This window comes from Heptranchias perlo, chromosome 13 (assembly GCF_035084215.1).
Source record: "Heptranchias perlo isolate sHepPer1 chromosome 13, sHepPer1.hap1, whole genome shotgun sequence".
In the NCBI taxonomy this organism is placed as follows: Eukaryota; Metazoa; Chordata; class Chondrichthyes; order Hexanchiformes; family Hexanchidae; genus Heptranchias; species Heptranchias perlo.
Genome location: NC_090337.1, coordinates 45,185,530 through 45,205,094, shown reverse-complemented (window position 1 = coordinate 45,205,094; position 19,565 = coordinate 45,185,530).

The window sequence follows — 19,565 nt, the reverse complement described above, 5'->3', positions numbered from 1 at the left end:
CTTTCTGTGTCAAGTTTAATGGGCAATTAATGTCCAAATCCAGCAACTTCATGATAATCACAGAGAGGTTAAGATGCCATTTTCACAAAGCTAATGGCGGAGCAGCGCAAATCGGCCAGCAACTTGTAGCAATTTGCAATTCACGGGGTATCCCTTCCTCGCTACAAGTTGCTGGCCGATTTGCGCATTAACAACGATGTGCATCATTTATTTAGCAAGATCTGGCCCATAGTGTTTAAATTGTCACACTTGTACTGCAATGGAATCTTTTACCTCAAATTTACCCATTTGCTCTCATTCTTGTACATTTTTAGGAATGATATTACACCCCATAAGATTGTCCCTCAAATGTGCAATATAGAGACCCAGCACAACCTTAAATTCACAATACTGGGGCAAATGAGGTCAGTTCTAAAACTTGCATTTATATAGCGTCTTTCGCGACTTCAGGACATTCCAAGACGCTTTATAGTCAATGAAGAACTTTTGAAGTGTAGTTACTGTTATAAGGTATGAAATTTGGCAACCAATTTGCACACAGTAAGGTCCCACAAACAGCAATGTGGTGGTGACCAGATTGGTGTTTTAAAATCGTTTTTGTCTTGTAAACAACAACCCCCAATATGAGAATCAGAAATTCTGTATCATATTCAGTAGGTGGACGAGAGGAAGACATGCCTGAATTAAAACACAGAGGAGTGGAATGTGGATAAGTTTGATGGGGCTTCCAGTAGCACTGTCACTTCTGATAGGAGAAATGCTTCACCAGAATACTGGGGCTAAAAGGGTTAAATTATGAGATTCGGTTGCAGACTAGGCTTGTATTCCTTGAAGATAGTAGATCTGAAGTGTTTAAGATGACTAAAGGATTTGATAGGGCAGATAGAGAGAAACTATTTCCTCTGGTGGGAGAGTCCAGAACAATAGGGCATAACCTTAAAATTAGAGCTGGGCCGTTCAGGGGTGAAGTCAGAAAGCACATCTTCACACAAAGGGTAGTGGAAATCTGGAACTCCTCCCCGCCCCCACCCCCCAACCCCCCCACACAGAGAAAAAAGCTGTTGAGGCTAGGTCAATTGAAAATTTCAAAACTGAGATTGATAGATCTTTGTTAGGCAAGGGTATGAAGGATTATGGAACCAAAGCGGGTAGATGGAGTCAAGATACAGATCATCCATGAGCGAATTGAATGGCGGAACAGGCTTGAGTTGCTGAATGGCCTACTCCTGTTCCTATGTTCCGAGATAATCTTTTTTAGTGATGTTGGTTGAAGGATAAACATTAACCAGGACACCAGGGAGAATTCCCTTGCTCTTTGTCGTGCAGTGACATGGGATCTTTTACATCCACCTGAAAGGGCAGACAGGGCCTCAGCTTAATGTCTCATCTGAAAGATGGCACCTCTGACAATGCAGCACTCCTTTAGTACTGCAATGGAGTGTCAGCCTAGATTTTGTGCTCAAGTCTCTGGAGTGGGACTTAAACCCACAACCTTCTGACTCAGAGGTGAGAGTGCTATCAACTGAGCCACAGCTGACACCTGAGACACGTTGAACAATGTTGTCTCAGTCATTAGTACAGGTTATCCATTATGTTGGTTATATACAGCTGGAAATTCACTTCTCCAAAACTGGGAGCACCACTGCACATGCATCATCTTCAGCCAGAAGTGCCGAGTGGATCATCCATCTCGGCCTCCTCCCAATATCCCCAACATCACAGAAGTCAGTCTTCAGCCAATTCGATTCACGCCATGTGATATCAAGAAACGGCTGAGTGCACTGGATACAACAAAGGCTATGGGCCCTGACAACATCCCGGCTGTAGTGCTGAAGGCTTGTGCTCCAGAGCTAGCCGCGCCTCCAGCCAAACTGTTCCAGTACAGCTACAACACTGGCATCTACCCGACAATGTGGAAAATTGCCCACGTATGTCCTGTCCACAAAAAGCAGGACAAATCCAATCTGGCAAATTACTGCCCCATCAGTCTACTCTGAATCATCAGCAAAGTGATGGAAGGTATCATTGACAGTGCTATCAAGCGGCACTTACTCACCAATAACCTGCTCACTGATGCTCAGTTTGGGTTCCGCCAGGACCTCTCGGCTCCAGACCTCATTACAGCCTTGGTCCAAACATGGAGAAAAGAGCTGAATTCCAGAGGTGAGGTGAGAGTGACTGCCCTTGGCATCAAGGCAGCATTTGACCGAGTGTGGCACCAAGGAGCCCTAGTAAAATTGAAGTCAATGTGAGAATCCCTACGTGGTCAGTTTTCGGTAAAATATTAAAATGCCTATGTGGCAAAGAAGCAGAATGCAAAATGATTAGAAAGGGTTAATTAGTTAGGAACTGAGATTGGTACAGGTGGCCTGGCCTCCTGCTGGGCCATATGTTTGCGTAGTCAGCAGGTTTGCATGGTCTTAGCAATGTAGAGTCTTTGATGTGATTCAAGGACTGGTCTGAATGTCTCCATGTTTATGGCAGATCAATATAGGTAACGAGCTTAGCCAAAGTTGAAAGACATTCCAGGTTGGGAGATAAGGAACAGAAGGAACAGGGAAGAACATTCCAAGTTGGAAGGTGAGGAAGTATCCCCTTTGATGTCTAACAGCAACATGGTCAGCACATGGACGATCTATGATTGGCCGGAAATAATGTAACCTCGCATGGCAACCTATGCCCGGCTTATGATTGGTGTTGACCCTCGTTAAGTATGTTCCAACCCTATTGATTTGTATAAAAACGTGTGGATTTCTGTATGTTTTTGTTCTTGCTCTGCCAGCATAGAGGGACTCTATCAGGAGTCCAAATCAATGCTGCAGACTAAGAACCCTGCTATTAAAGTTGTGCTGAACTTTAAAATGTATTCGACTTCAGTTTTTACTGAACCAGACTGAGGGGAAAGAATCCGGATCGTCATTTGGTGGCAGCGGTGGGATCTTAACGGTCGTTCACCGAGAGTTCGCGGAGTAAGAGGCGGATTGTCTCAGACACGGAGGAAGGAAATGGCGCCCCGATGTAAGTAGTCTTAATTTATACGTTGGTTTTCCTCCAATCCGTCAGTCTGACGACGAATCGTCCAATCGCTAACACTCGTGTGGCGTCCTTACAAGATTCAGGTCAGTCTGGCGAATACACAGATATAGCAGGAAGAGGTCAGTGGTCGAATATCACTGAGGGAATAACTTGTAAGCGGTAGGTCAGTGGTTAATATCACTGAGGGTAGTCAGGGTTTAAGTTTCTGATGATTGGATATAAACAGGAACTATTGATAAAAACTTAGATGCCGCCAAAAAGGCTCAGGAATTAATTTGGAAAAATAACAGAGGTACCACAGCCAAAGAACTAATTGCTTTATGGAGACAGTACTGTAAAAAAAATATGGATAGAATTAAGTGACTAGACAAATGTTTAAAAGACAGAGACCCGAAAAAGAAAGGTTCTGTTGTTTAAGTGTACTGTCCCTTTAAAAAGCCTGTCTTGATCAGTGTTTTTTTTGTCGGTGTTGTGGGCCACGCCCCCTTCTTACTGTGTCTTACGTGTTTTCTTCCTTTGTGTAATGTATCTGTCTTGTCGTGTGTTTAATTCTGATACTGCTGAATTAAAATTGGAGTTATTGAGATTAAGTGACCTATTAAATTCTGGTTCTTATAAAGTGTGGGCATGTTAAATTCCAGACATGGGATCTTCAAAAAATTGGCATTTTGAATGTTTATTTTGTGATTGGCTGTGGTTTAAAAAGAGGTTAAAAATTAACGGGATAGATTAAAAAAACTATCTGGTATCACTGTGATAGGAAAAGTCGGAAAGCTGGAACAGCTCGGAGCGTTGATTATAATCACATCCACTAAAAGTATGTGAAAAAATAGTGTGCAAAAATATAGTATAAAGCAATCCACAAATGTGAGAAGTAAAAAAATCAGTCAAACCTGTGTGAAGTGAAATTTTGAAGGTGGGAACTTAATCTCAAAAGGGAGAAGGATCAAGTTACTCCGACCACAAGAGCAAGTTAATATTAACCCCTTCCATCCCAAGAAGCCAGACTGTCATGCCAAGACCAGTTCAAACAGATAGAAATGACCCAGTCGGTTGAGAACTGTCTGAGGCTTGCCCAGAACACAGGTGAACATGAGGTAACAATTGGTATAGGTTATATTAGTAAAATTGTCCCAATCACTTGGAAATGCCAAAGGCTACAATTGACTGAGATATAAGTTTTCACGCTACAGTGAAAAATTGATAAGAAAGGAATGTAAAACAAATCATATGAAAAGGAAGCATAGGTTAGACAATTGGAAGTCCATTACTTGAGCTATGTACTGACACAGGGTACTAAACACCTATCAGTTTTACCCTGCCACAGTATGATAAGGAAGTTTTGACAAGTTCTGGGGCTATTCAATTTTATTTGAAATTAATAGTAGAATACAAGATCTGACCAAAGAGGGGAGACCTTCCCTGACAAATTATATAACTCGCATTGAGAATGCTAAGAAAACTCAACAATTAGATCAACACCTCCTAACTCAAGTGTTAAAACAAAGAGCGACATGGAATGGAGGTGGACATCGTAAAAAGAGATAGGCAAATATGGAGACGTAAAGATCTGTGATAAGTGATATATCAACTGCCTTTGCCTCAGTTGTTAACACCATTGATTTGACAACATTAGATCAAAAGGTCAGAGATTTAGGGTCTCGCATTAAAGATATATTAAAAGATAAATGAAAATACAGATAAGGAATTGTCTGAGGATCAAATGCTGACCATACATTTGCAACAGATAGCTACAGTGCTAGAAACACATGCCCAAACCATTAATAAATTAATAAAAGAGGAATATAACGTATCTTAGCAGGCGGCTGCTAATGATATCTGCTTAATGTGGTTACATCTTGAAAACACAGATTAGGACTTGGAGTTAGAAATTCCAGTCTGCAGCCCTGCGTACATCTGTATGTGGGAGAGACAGTGTTTATTTCAGACAGGCTGCGTGCTTCAGAGAGAGGGCGAGAGTGGAACTAGGCAATTTCTCATTCCTGTTTTGTTTTCTGAATTTGTTTCGGGTAAAGGGATTATTCCTTTGGATAAATAAATAATAAATGAAGATTTGACAAATTAATCACTTGGGCTCTCAAGAAGAGCCGCAATGGATTTTCTGTGTTTCTTTTAAAACAGGTGACCCTGGGTTTTTTTTGGGACCACGTGAGTGTTGATGGTGCAGGATTACCAAGAGTAGTTACAAAGTTACGGTGCAACCTTTGCTGGAGAAATTTGGTGCAGGAAACGATCCAGTGGTGTTAAAGATTTAAGACTTTAGCTGCAGACATCAGCGGATACCAAATGTCACAGCGTGGTGATATCAACCTGATTCTCTTCTTTTGAAAACATTTTGATTTGTTTTGTTTTAACCTATTTGTTGTCTTCCGAGACAGAATGCTCGAGGTGGGGAGATATGGGAATTTCTCTAAAGTCATTGAATTGGGCATGATAAAAAAAATCAATCTGGCATAAATATACAATCTAGTGGAAGTCAGGAAAGTGTAGTTGAGAATAGTAAATTGATAGCTTTCTCGTGGAGATATTTGTGTCCTTGCCTATAATGAATAATGAGAAAACTACACTCAATAGCCTGGCCACTACCCTGACATCGGGACCATGCAGGGGGAGATAAGCACTCTAGACACCCCTGATCTTTTTGATAAGATAACCTGAAAACCTAAGAATGGCTACAGTGGACATAAAAGATACAAATGTATGTTGCCATCATCTGAAACGGAGACCAGGATGAAGAACATGATTACAAAGGCCTATGGCCTGGTGAGCTATTGCAACCACTCTTTAAACAAACCAGTTGCTTTTACAGGACTGAATCCTACAGGACATATGATGTGTGCCATGGAAAATGTTCGGAAATACCATGAGGAAGAAGAGACTGGCCAGCAGAAAGTTAATATCCAAGAACACTAAGCTCATTCCTATGAGATGCCTCTAGTATGCGGAGATACATGAAGAAGATACATTGAAGAATGAGTCTCAGACAGGCTCAGTTACTTGACAACAGCACAACAGGAAAATGGTTAATGTGGTCCAGGCGAGTGAGAAATCCTTTTAAACAAGGCACTGACACATGGTCCATAGAGAAACCAACCAATTAATGAAACAGTCAGGAAACACTGGTATCAATCAAAAAGACTGAAATTAAAGTAAAGAGGGACACAGTAATTTGGATTTCCAAAATTCAGGGTTAGGTTCCCATCAGTTAACAATAAAATTGGGAGAAACAATATTTAGAAGATATCCGCACGATGGATACAAAATTATAAAATTATGAGGGGCCCAGATAAAGTAGACAAGGAAGTACCTGTTTCCCCTAGCAGAGGGTTCAAGAACTAGAGGACATAGATTTAAGCTGATTGGCTGGAACAAAATTAAAGGGATGTGTTACTAGACATGCTGTCACTGTATGTCCACATTGTGTTGGACACAGCCTAGAAGCACAGTGTGGGTTCAATAATACCGGTACCAATCGGGATATTAACTGTACCATGGAGGCCCTAGAGGCGGATCTAAAACCCACTTAAGTGGTATATGCCGGAGAGGGCGAATATTGTGTTACAACTAATTTGAAAACGTTTAAATATGCCAATCTAACTTGTGATATTTTAAGTCCAGAATTCTACTCCATTTCTGAAGTCCTGGTTCGGATTGGACCCGAGGAACTGGTAGAGATACACCGGCATAACCTCACCACCTTACAAGTTTCTGAGAATGTCAGAAAGGACTTAAAAGAATATCAGGACACATTTGGGTATCTGACACCCCTGTTGCCTAAATACTTGAAAGCATTACGAATGGAGACACGCCTCACCCAGAAGGTTTATTATAACCTACAACAGGACAATAACAACATTACGCATGACATTGACCAAATTAAAGTCACCACCTGGTGAAATGACCCCTGGAATTTGGGACTGAATATACAGATCCATCCTTGGATTAGATTAATTTCATATGTATTAGTCGTAGTGCAGTTTGTTGTAATGTGCTTCTTGATTTTCATTGCATGTAATAAATGTAAGTAGAGGATGAAGGGTTTGGCAAAGATAGTAAAACAGAGCCTGGGTGAGAATGTCCCCATTGTCTCTGTGGTTTCAACTAAGAACACATCTTAATGGTACCGGGAGTATTACCCGCTGGGGTAAGGTGCATGTAAAAGGGAAGACAATTATAGTTTGATAGGATTATCAGATGCTCTGCCTCTCTTCCACCCGGACTGGTGGCCAACACGAAGGGAACCTGGTTAAGATGAGGTACAGCATCTAACGGGATATTGTAGGGAGAATTTGGATTAAGGGATATAATGGGGAGGGCACCAATTCACAGGTGTAAAATGGTCTGAAAGGTACCATTCAGTCCAGTTAGGCTGGAAACAAAATATAAAGCACCATAGGATATTTGACTATGTTAGCCTTTTCAAACTAACATGAATAGGTTTAGCTGACCAAGGACATTCGCAGCTTACTTGAGAGATGTTTAGAAGGAGTCTGTTCCTGAGAACAGATAAGAGTACAAAGGCGTATTGATGAAACATGTCTGTGTTCTATTGGGACTTCTCTAGTTCAAGGGCTAGTCATATTCATTGTTATAATTCTTATAGTTTATTGCTTACTTAAATGTTGCTGCACTGCAGAACCTGCAGAACCAGTGAGCACCGTAATAATTGGTTATCATAAAATGATAAAAGGGGGGAATGAGAATCCCTACGTGGTCAGTTTTCGGTAAAATATTAAAATGCCTATGTGGCAAAGAAGCAGAATGCAAAATGATTAGAAAGGGTTAATTAGTTAGGAACTGAGATTGGTACAGGTGGCCTGGCCTCCTGCTGGGCCATATGTTTGCGTAGTCAGCAGGTTTGCATGGTCTTAGCAATGTAGAGTCTTTGATGTGATTCAAGGACTGGTCTGAATGTCTCCATGTTTATGGCAGATCAATATAGGTAACAAGCTTAGCCAAAGTTGAAAGACATTCCAGGTTGGGAGATAAGGAACAGAAGGAACAGGGAAGAACATTCCAAGTTGGAAGGTGAGGAAGTATCCCCTTTGATGTCTAACAGCAACATGGTCAGCACATGGACGATCTATGATTGGCCGGAAATAATGTAACCTCGCATGGCAACCTATGCCCGGCTTATGATTGGTGTTTACCCTCGTTAAGTATGTTCCAACCCTATTGATTTGTATAAAAACGTGTGGATTTCTGTATGTTTTTGTTCTTGCTCTGCCAGCATAGAGGGACTCTATCAGGAGTCCAAATCAATGCTGCAGACTAAGAACCCTGCTATTAAAGTTGTGCTGAACTTTAAAATGTATTCGACTTCAGTTTTTACTGAACCAGACTGAGGGGAAAGAATCCGGATCGTCAAATGGGAATCAGGGGGAAAACTCTCCAGTGGCTGGAGTCATACATAGCACAAAGGAAGATGGTAGTGGTTGTTGGAGGCCAATCATCTCAGCCCCAGGACATTGCTACAGGAGTTCCTCAGGGCAGTGTCCGAGGCCCAACCATCTTCAGCTGCTTCATCAATGACCTTCCCTCCATCATCAGATCAGAAATGGGGATGTTTGCTGATGATTGCACAGTGTTCAGTTCCATTCACAACCCCTCAGGTAATGAAGCAGTCCGTGCCTGCATGCAGCAAGACCTGGACAACATCCAGGTATGGGCTGATAAGTGGCAAGTAACATTCGTGCCAGATAAGTGCCAGGCAATGATCATCTCCAACAAGAGAAAGTCTAACCACCACCCCTTGGCATTCAACGGCATTACCATCACCAAATCCCCCACCATCAACATCCTGGGGGTCACCATTGACCAGAAACTTAACTGGACCAGCCACATAAATATCGTGGCTACAACAGCAGATCAGAGGCTGACTCCCCAAGCTTTTCCACCATCGACAAGGCAAGTCAGGAGTGTGATGGAATACTCTCCACTTGCCTGCATGAGTGCAGCTGCAACAACACTCAAGAAGCTTGACACCATCCAGGACAAAGCAGCCTTCTGGATTGGCGCCGAATCCACCACCCTAAAGTTCACTCCCTTCACCACCGGCACACCATGGCTGCAGTGTTAATCATCTACAGGATGCACTGCAGCAACTTGCTAAGGCTTCTTCGACAGCACCTCCCAAACCCGCGACATCTACCATCTAGAAGGACAAGGGCAGCAGGCACATGGGAACAACACCACCTGCACGTTCGCCTCCAAATCACACACCATCCCGACTTGGAAATATATCGCTGTTTCTTCATCGTCGCTGGGTCAAAATCCTGAAAATCCCTACCTAACAGCACTGTGGGTGAACCTTCACCACATGAACTGCAACGGTTCAAGAAGGTGGCTCACCACCACCTTCTCAAGGGCAATTAGGGATGGGCAATAAATGCTGGCCTTGCTCGTGACCCCCACATCCCATGAATGAATTTTAAAAAATAAGCACATACCTGCTGCATCATGTTGCATACATATCTGAACACATGCTGTCATGGTCTGAGTTTCAGAAGAAGCTGGGGTAGCCAGCCTTATTTAATTGCATATTTTATATTTACACACTACTCAACTGAGGAATCAGAGTCGCACCAATATGTAGGTGTAAATGACAAATGATGCGCATTATCAGAAACATTAGATGTTTTGTTAGTCCCTAGTATTAGAATACATTCTGAAGACCAGTGGGATATCATTTATATTGTGTCATGGTGTTGACCTGTGACTTTGTTGCTTTGAGTTATCAAGCCCTCTCATTGTAAATCATATCCCATGGGACTTCATAATGCAGTTGCTATAGATAAATTTGTATTGCATGTCCATTTTTGTGAAAATGTATTAACTTCCGAAGTTTTGTGCATTTGCACTAAAGATAATACCTAATCAGAAGAAGGGAAATTGAAAAATTATATACAGGTTTAATATGAAAATATTGCTTCGGTTGTTTAAAATATTTTTCAAGTTTTGATGATTTTTTTTGTTTGATCTTGTCCTCTGTCCCATTCTATCTTAGTTTTTGAGAGTCGTTGCTGAGATTGCAGTGGAAGTCCAAAACGGTGCTAATTCTTATCCAAGCTCCTTGTTACAGTTGAAGCTACTCTGAAGTGTCAGCTTGGCTCAATGGTAGCATTCTTACCTCTGAGTCAGAAAGGCATGATTTCAAACCCAAGACTGAAGCACAAAATCTAGACTAGTACTTCACCTTCGTATTGAGGGAGGACTGCATTGTCAGAGCTGCTGTTGTTCAGATAAGATGGTAAACTGAGATCCCAAGGCACTGTTTGAAGAAGAGCAGATAAGTTTTCTTGATATCCTGGCCCACAGTTATCCTTCAACGAACACTATCAAAACAGATTAATTTATCACATTGTGAGAGCTTGCTAAATGCAAATTGGCTGCCATGTTTGCCTACATAACAACAGTGACTATGCTTCAAAAGTAATGCATTGGTAGTAAAGTGCATGGGGATGCTCCTGAGGGCATAAAAAATATTTCTATAGGACTGATTCCATAAAAATGTGTTCCCGGTAGGGAGCCTCACCCACAGGGAGCACATATTAGGAAATCATAAGCATCTGCCCCACGATTTTCCATCTATTTTGGATGGAAAAATAAGAGCACACACTCTTATGATTTCCCAATATGTGCTCCCAGCGAAGGACACTCTCCATCAGTATTCCACATTCATTAAATTTGTTCTTGGGTGTCTTCTAGAACAGTTTCACCTGCTAAGAACATAAGAAAAGTATGAAAGCAGAAAAAGTCAATCAGTCCGAGTCCATCAAGTCTAATTTGTCTTTTCATGACTTCTACCAACACACTCAATCTCCTGAGGAATGTATTCTGAAGAGCATTGTTAAATATGATCAGCATCAAGAGATGCAAGAGATGCAATTCATGAAATATAGAATACTAAAGTACTGCAGTAAAAAGGGATCCGGGGGTCCTAGTGCAAGAAAATCAAAAAGTTAGTATGCAGGTGCAGCAGGTGATCAAGAAGGCCAACGGAATGTTGGCGTTTATTGCTAAGGGGATAGAATGTAGAAGCAGGGAGGTATTGCTGCAGTTATATAAGGTATTGGTGAGACCGCACCTGGAATACTGCATACAGTTTTGGTCTCCATACTTAAGAAAAGACATACTTGCTCTCGAGGCAGTACAAAGAAGGTTCACTCGGTTAATCCCGGGGATGAGGGGGCGGACATATGAGGAGAGGTTGAGTAGATTGAGGCTCTACTCATTGGAGTTCAGAAGAATGAGAGGCGATCTTATTGAACATATAAGATTGTGAAGGGGCTTGATTGGGTGGATGCGGTGAGGATGTTCCCAAGGATGGGTGAAACTAGAACTAGGGGGCATAATCTTAGAATAAGGGGCTGCCCTTTCAAAACTGAGATGAGGAGAAACTTCTTCACTCAGAGGGTAGTAGGTCTGTGGATTTTGCTGCCCCAGGAAGCTGTGGAAGCTACATCATTGAATAAATTTAAAACAGAAATAGACAGTTTCCTCGAAGTAAAGGGAATTAGGGGTTACGGGGAGCGGGCAGGAAATTGGACATTAATTTAGATTTGAGGTTAGGATCAGATCAGCCATGATCTTATTGAATGGCGGAGCAGGCTCGAAGGGCCGATTGGCCTACTCCTGCTCCTATTTCTTATGTTCTTATGTTCATAGAAGGTCCAACCAGGATTCTCTGCCTTTCTCTATTTTTAAAGTTGTGAAACAATGGCCTTTTTACTGCAGCCAATCTTCACTGATCCGGTTGACTGCCTTCTATAGTCCTGCAATTCCTCGTGACTTTCTGAATGGCTGCCCTGCTCTCTTCAAAATATGTCTGCATTAGTTTACTTCTACCTTGTAATGACTACAACTCTATGCTGTTAATGTGTCACAATTTATGCATTTTTGTTTCCAAAAAATATGGCACAACTGACACAAATAAGTATTATTTTCAATACAATGAAAAGATGAAAGGAAGGCATTAAAAAAAGTTTGAAACAAAAGATTTTAAAAAAACAAATTAGGCAAGAACTGTTTTGAGGTACAGAAGGAAAGAACTTGCATTTATATATCAACTTTCACATCCTCAGGACATATAACAGTGTTTCACAGCCATTTAGTTGCTTTTGAGGTGTAGCTAGTTGCTTTTTGTAGACAAACACCACCACATGTTTGTGCACAGCAAAGCCATAAACCTACAACCTTCTCACTCATAGCCAAGAGTACTACCACTGGGTATAGCTGACCACAGTGGAGAGCATGTCACTTTGTTGAGGATAGGAATGTACAGTTATAACCTCTGAGGTCACCTGAATGCAATACAAGATGAGACTCTGACCAGTGGTTAATAAAAGAGGGAACAAGTTGGAGGAGCCTACTACAGTCTGATCCAACTTTTTAAACATTCATTCTCAGGATATGGGCATTGCTGGCAAAGCTGGCATTTATTGCCAAATCCCTAGTTGCCCTAAGCAGTTTGATACAACTGAGTGGCTTGCTGGGCCACTTCAGAGGGCAATTAAGAGTCAAGCACAATGGTGTGGGGCTGGAGTCGCACATAGGCCAGACCAGGTAAGAACAGCAGCTTTACTTCCCTAAAGGACATTAGTAAACCAGTTGGGTTATTATGACAATCCAACTAGTTTCGTGGTCACTTTTTTTACTGATTCCAGCTTTTTATTTCCAGCTTTTTTTTAAAAACCGAATTCACGCAGAGAAGTGCAAAGTGATGCATTTTGGCAGGAAGAATGAGGAGAGGCAATATAAACTAAATGGTACAATTCTAAAGGGGTGCAGCAACAGTGAGACCTGGGGGTATATGTGCACAAATCTTTGAAGGCAGCAAGACAGGTTCAGAAAGCGGTTAATAGAGCATATGGGATCCTGGGCTTTATAAATAGAGGCATAGAATACAAAAGCAAGGAAGTTATGTTTAACCTTTATAAAACACTGGGTTGGCCACAGCTGGAGTACTGTGTCCAATTCTGAGCACTGCACTTTAGGAAGGATGTGAAGGCCTTAGAGAGGGTGCGGAAAAGATTTACTAGAATGATGCCAGGGATGAGGGACTTCAGTTACTTGGATAGACGGGAGAAGCTGTGGTTGTTCTCTTAGAGCAGAGAAAGTTGAGAGGAGATTTGATAGAAGTGTTCAAAACCATGAAGGGTTTAGATAAAGTAAATAAAGAGAAACTGTTCCCATTGGCAAAGGGTTGAGAACCAGAGGACACAGATTTAAGGTGATTGGCAAAAGAACCAAAGGCGACATGAGGAAAAATTATTTTATGCAGCGAGTAGTTATGATCTGGAATGCGCTGCCTGAAAAGGTGGTGGGAGCAGGTTCAATTGTGGCTTTCAGAAAGGAATTGGATAAATACTTGAAGGGAAAACGTTTGCAGGGCTACAGGGGAATGGGATTAATTGGATTGCTCTTATAGGGAGCCGGCACTGACTCGATGGGCCAAGTGGCTCCTTCTGTGCTGTAACCATTCTATGAAGTTCTAAAACTGCCATGGTGGGATTTGAACTCCTGTTCTGTGGATTATTAGCCCAGGCATCTGGATTATAAGTCTAGTAACTTAACCACAACACTACCTGTTCTTTTTTTTAGAAAAGTATCATGTTTTGGATATGTGGTTATAAGTTTTCCAAATTTGTAAAGTGCCTTCTGGGTACACTAAAGTGAAAAATTCTAGATAGTAGAAATAATTTTCGATATACAATTTTCCATCTTCTTGACCATTTTTCCTGTATTTTGTTTGAAGAGTATTTTTGTATTCTTTCCTAGGATGTTTTTTCTGTTGGAGCATTTTAGTCTCCGTCGTGTTTTGGGAACACTGAGAAGTAGTCTCATCTGTGATACTATCTTGTGGGTCTAATATGAGTTATAAGATTTTTCACCTGTTCCCATCAAGTTTTATCATCTTATACCACACCTCTCACTTTAACACAGTAGAGCCACAAGACCTACTCTGCAGACAATGAGGAATCAATCCAGTTGCATGTACTATATATTAAAGTAAGTTATATACAATATTCATGTACTTGAAGAATTGTCATGGCCTGATGCAGTTGAAAGGGACAATGTTTAAGCCAAGTCCTTTCAGCTACATCCGTTTGTGGTAAATAGCTTATTACCACTTCCACCATGCTAGCATTGTACTTAACAGCTTGGGAAATAAATATATGAACTTGTGTTTTCCGTCTACCTGGATATGTGGTTATAAGTTTTCTAGATTTGTAAAGTGCCTTCTGGGTGCACTAAAGTGAAAAATTCCAGATAGTAGAAATAATTTTCGATGTACAATTTTCCATCTTCTTGACCATTTTTCCTGTATTTTGTTTGAAGAGTTGTCAAGTGCAAAGTGCAAACAGCTAACAGAATTACCTACTTGTCCAAATTACTTATCTATTTCAGTATGGAGTGAAGCTCTTCAGCAATCTATGGTAAAATAAAAGAGATCAACAATAAAAACAGCTGTTGCAATATTATAATGGTAAGACTTAACATCAACTAGCAAAGTAATATAGAGAGAATGGATGCTTATAAAGCATCTTATCCTCAGCACATCCCACAGCACTTCATGTCCAATGAATTACTTTTGAAGTGTAGTCACTGTTATAAAGGTAAACATAATAGCCAATTTGCACACAGCAAGGTCCCACAAACAGCAAATGAATGAGTGATTAGGCAATCTGTTTTCATGTGTTGAGGAAGGCATGTTGACCAGGATGCAGAGAAACTCACTGTTCATCTTCACATAGTGCTGTGGGATTGTTTACATTCACCTGAACAGGAAAATCTGATCTGAAAGACAGCATTCCCTCATTACGGCATTGAAGCATCAGGTTACATTATATGCTCAAGTCCTGGAGTCAATCTAGAACCCACAAACTTCTGACATTAGAAGCAAGAGTGTTACCAGCTGAGCCAAGCTGACAATATGGTGGCCATTAGTCAAGTAAAGCTACTACTTTTATGCATTGTAGTAAAATACGCAGGTTTGTATACCAGTCAATATAATCAACTCCAAAAAGTTATAATATTCCTGCAGCCAATATCCTATGGGCAAATCACATAACTGCTTGCAAGATCCATTGCAACTAAAGCAGGAGACTGTAACCTGAATGAGATAAAGAAGACCAGTATGTCAGTTTTCTGATGATTAATCATCCTCAAAGCTGAAGTTACAACAACCTACTCTATGATCATAATGATAATGGGCACATATAGTGAGCATGTACTGAGTGAGGAATGAATGCAGGTTGACATGGCGGTTGATGTGCTTCAAGGTCAAGTACCAGATACGTCTGGAATTTCTGACAGCCATATTTCTGATACAACACCTATGCTTATGGTATCAGTTTAATTACTTAAATGGGAATTGTAACATGTTAGAGGCTTTCTACAGAAGCAAAGAAACTGCAGCATAAATTAAAATTCTAAGCAAAAAAAAGTTAAAGCAATGCAGCAAGACCTGGACAACATCCAGGCTTGGGCTCATAAGTGGCAAGTAACATTCGCGCCAGATAAGTGCCAAGCAATGACCATCTCCAACAAGAGAGAGGCTAACCACCTCCCCTTGACATTCAACGGCATTACCATCGCCGAATCCCCCACCATCAACATCCTGGGGGTCACCATTGACCAGAAACTTAACTGGACCAGCCATATAAATACTGTGGCTACGAGAGCAGGTCAGAGGCTGGGTATTCTGCGGCGAGTGACTCACCTCCTGACTCCCCAAAGCCTTTCCACCATCTACAAGGCACAAGTCAGGAGTGTGATGGAATACTCTCCACTTGCCTGGATGAGTGCAGCTCCAACAACACTCAAGAAGCTCGACATCATCCAAGATAAAGCAGCCCGCTTGATTGGCACCCGATCCACCACCCTAAACATTCACTCCCTTCACCACCGGTGCACTGTGGCTGCAGTGTGTACCATCCACAGGATGCACTGCAGCAACTTGCCAAGGCTTCTTCGACAGCACCTCCCAAACCCGCGACCTCTACCACCTAGAAGGACAAGAGCAGCAGGCACATGGGAACAACACCACCTGCACGATCCCCTCCAAGTCACACACCATCCCGACTTGGAAATGTATCGCCGTTCCTTCATTGTCGCTGGGTCAAAATCCTGGAACTCCCTTCCTAACAGCACTGTGGGAGAACCTTCACCACACGGACTGCAGCGGTTCAAGAAGGCGGCTCACCACCACCTTCTCGAGGGCAATTAGGGATGGGCAATAAATGCTGGCCTCGCCAGCGACGCCCACATCCCCTGAACGAATAAAAAGAAAAGATGCCCTAAAGAAATGGCTATGACATTACCCTGGTCAGAATAAGGTACAGTTGAGAAAAATTAATTAATTAAATGGATTCATGTATTGAAAGAAATGACTTCCACTAGGCTCAGTTTATGTTAGTCAATTCCTGTTGAGAACAATTTTGATTTGCCAAAAAAGTATTGAAGTGTGAAAAATTGCTCAAACATCAAGCACTTTATTTATTCAATGAGTTTTAATATTAGAAAACTCTTTGAATATAAGGTGCAGTCATATTCCAATTGATTTTCATTTGATTGGACAGGAATCAAAGGTTCAATTAAACAACTGTGTCAGTTCCAAGAAGCACCAAAGCTGTACACTGTAATACCACTCAAATTTAACCTACAACTCAGAAGACACTTAATTTAGAATTACATGCACTGTAGATTGTTAAAAAGGCATGTGTTTACTGTGACTGGAATACAAATGAGAGTTATAACCATTATTGTACACTGGTTGTGCAAGGTATCTTATTTAACATTCTGTAGTATGGTACAATAGACAGAGGAAAAAATATGAGAAGCGAGCCTACTATCAATTGTTAGCTAGTGAACAAGCAAAGCCCAATATTTGTAAGGAATTACTGTCATTAATGTTTGTAGTGTGAAGTATATTTATCATGCATTTATGAGTATTATTTGTTTACCCAGTAAGCAGAATCTGCAATCTCAGTAAGACAGTCGGATAAATTACAACAGGACATAATCTGCTGTTAAAATAATGGTGAGGCTAATGGCATTTGCCATTATTTATATGTAAATGGTACAGCAACTTCAGGTGAGGGGCAGATACACAGTTAAACTCAAATATCCAGAAGTTGCTGTCCGAGTTGCACTGCTCCGTCGTTAGCTTCGCAAAAATGGCATCTCGCTATCTGGCTCACCATTGAAATGCATTGAATGTTGTGAAGTTGTGCGGTTGATACAAACTAAACTTGCCACAGAAAGTTAAGTCTTGTCCATTTCCGTCCAAGTACCCTTTTAACAATGTAATAAGTGTTAATCACTGCCAGTCAATCTCTCGGGCACTGAAAACTAACTATTACAAGTGTGGAGTCTCATTTCTTCAGCTTTTAATTGTTGTTAGAGATTTTAAAAATGTAAAATTTAAATTTTTTAAACTTTTTTTATTCATTTATGGGATGTTGGCGTCGCTGGCAAGGCTAGCATTTATTGCCCATCCCAAATTACCCTTGAGAAGGTGGTGGTGAGCCGTCTTCTTCAACCGCTGCAGTCCATGTGGTGAAGGTTCTCCCACAGTGCTGTTAGGAAGAGAATTCCAGGATTTTGACCCAGCGACGATGAAGGAACGATGGTATATTTCCAAGTCGGGATGGTGTGTGACTTGGAGGGGAATGTGCAGGTGTTCCCATTCGCCTGCTGCCCTTGTCCTTCTTGGTGGTAGAGGTCGCAGGTTTGGGAGGTGCTGTCGAAGAAGCCTTGGCAAGTTGCTGCAGTGCATCCTGTGGATGGTACACACTGCAGCCACAGTGCGCCGGTGGTGGAAGGAGTGAATGTTTAAGGTGGTGGATGGGGTGCCAATCAAGTGGGCTGCTTTGTCCTGGATGGTGTCAAACTTCTTGAGTGTTGTTGGAGCTGCACTCCTCCAGGCAAGTGGAGAGTTTTTTTTCACACTCCTGACTTGTGCCTTGTAGATGGTGGAAAGGCTTTGGGGAGTCAGGAGGTGAGTCACTCGCCACAGAATACCCTGCCTCTGATCTGCTTTTGTAGCCACAGTATGTATGTGGCTGGTCCAGTTAAGTTTCTGGTCAATGGTGACCCCCAGGATGTTGATGGTGTGGGATTCAGCGATGGTAATGCCATTGAATGTCAAGGGGAGGTGGTTAGACTCTCTCTTGTTGGAGATGGTCATTGCCTGGCACTTGTCTGGCGCGAATGTTACTTGCCACTTATCAGCCCATGCCTGGATGTTGTCCAGGTCTTGCTGCATGCGGGCTCGGACTGCTTCATCATCTGAGGGGTTGTGAATGGAACTGAACACTGTGCAATCATCAGTGAACATCCCCATTTCTGACTTTATGATGGAGGGAAGGTCATTGATGAAGCAGCTGAAGATGGTTGGGCCTTGGACACTGCCCTGAGGAACTCCTGCAGCAATGTCCTGGGACTCAGATGATTGGCCTCCAACAACCGCTACCATCTTCCTTTGTGCTAGGTATGACTCCAGCCACTGGAGAGTTTTCCCCCTGATTCCCATTGACTTCAATTTTACTCGGGTTCCTTGGTGCCACACTCGGTCAAATGCTGCCCTGATGTGAAGGACAGTCACTCTCACCTCACCTCTGGAATTCAGCTCTTTTGTCCATGTTTGGACCAAGGCTGTAATGAGGTCTGGAGCCAAGTGGTCCTGGCGGAACCCAAACTGAGCGTTAGTGAGCAGGTTATTGGTGAGTAAGTGGCACTTGATAGCATTGTCGACGACACCTTCCATCGCTTTGCTGATGATTGAGAGTAGATTGATGGGGCGGTAATTGGCCGGATTGGATTTGTCCTGCTTTTTGTGGACAGGACGTACATGGGCAATTATCCACTTTGTCAGGTAGATACCAGTGTTGTAGCTGTACCAGAACAGCGGCTAGTTCTGGAGAACAAGTCTTCAACACTACAGCCGGGATGTTGTCGAGGGACTTTTCCTTTCTGTCTCTCTTTCTCTCTTAATCCAGTCTTTCTTTCCCTCTCTTTATTTTTCCTTCTGCACCTGATTTGACATTGAATTTACCCTCTCTAATTTACACTTCCATCTCAGTCCTAACGCTGTTAATTTCACAATCCTTCAATCTGATTGGTTAAGGTGATGTACAGTTGCTTGCCCTGTTCACTGAGGCCCCGGGTGCCTGTTTCCCGCGCTGCGAAATTATCACCTTGCACTTTCAGCAAGTTGCCATGCAAAAAATTTGAACATCTAAATGTACAAGGGTAAGTCTAACTAATGGCAGACACCGTTATATTTCCTCATACAGCAAAAAGTCCTCGAGGGTGGATTGGGCACCTGTAAAATTCTGTATGCATGAAGCCAAACTCTAAAACTGATTACTAGACCAGCGTGCAAAGCTTTGTAGACTGCCAAAAAATATGGATGCATCCCATCTCATGAATATACCACCAAGAATTATGTATGCAAATATACTATTGGCCTATTAAAAGAATCAGACCCAGAATCATCAAAA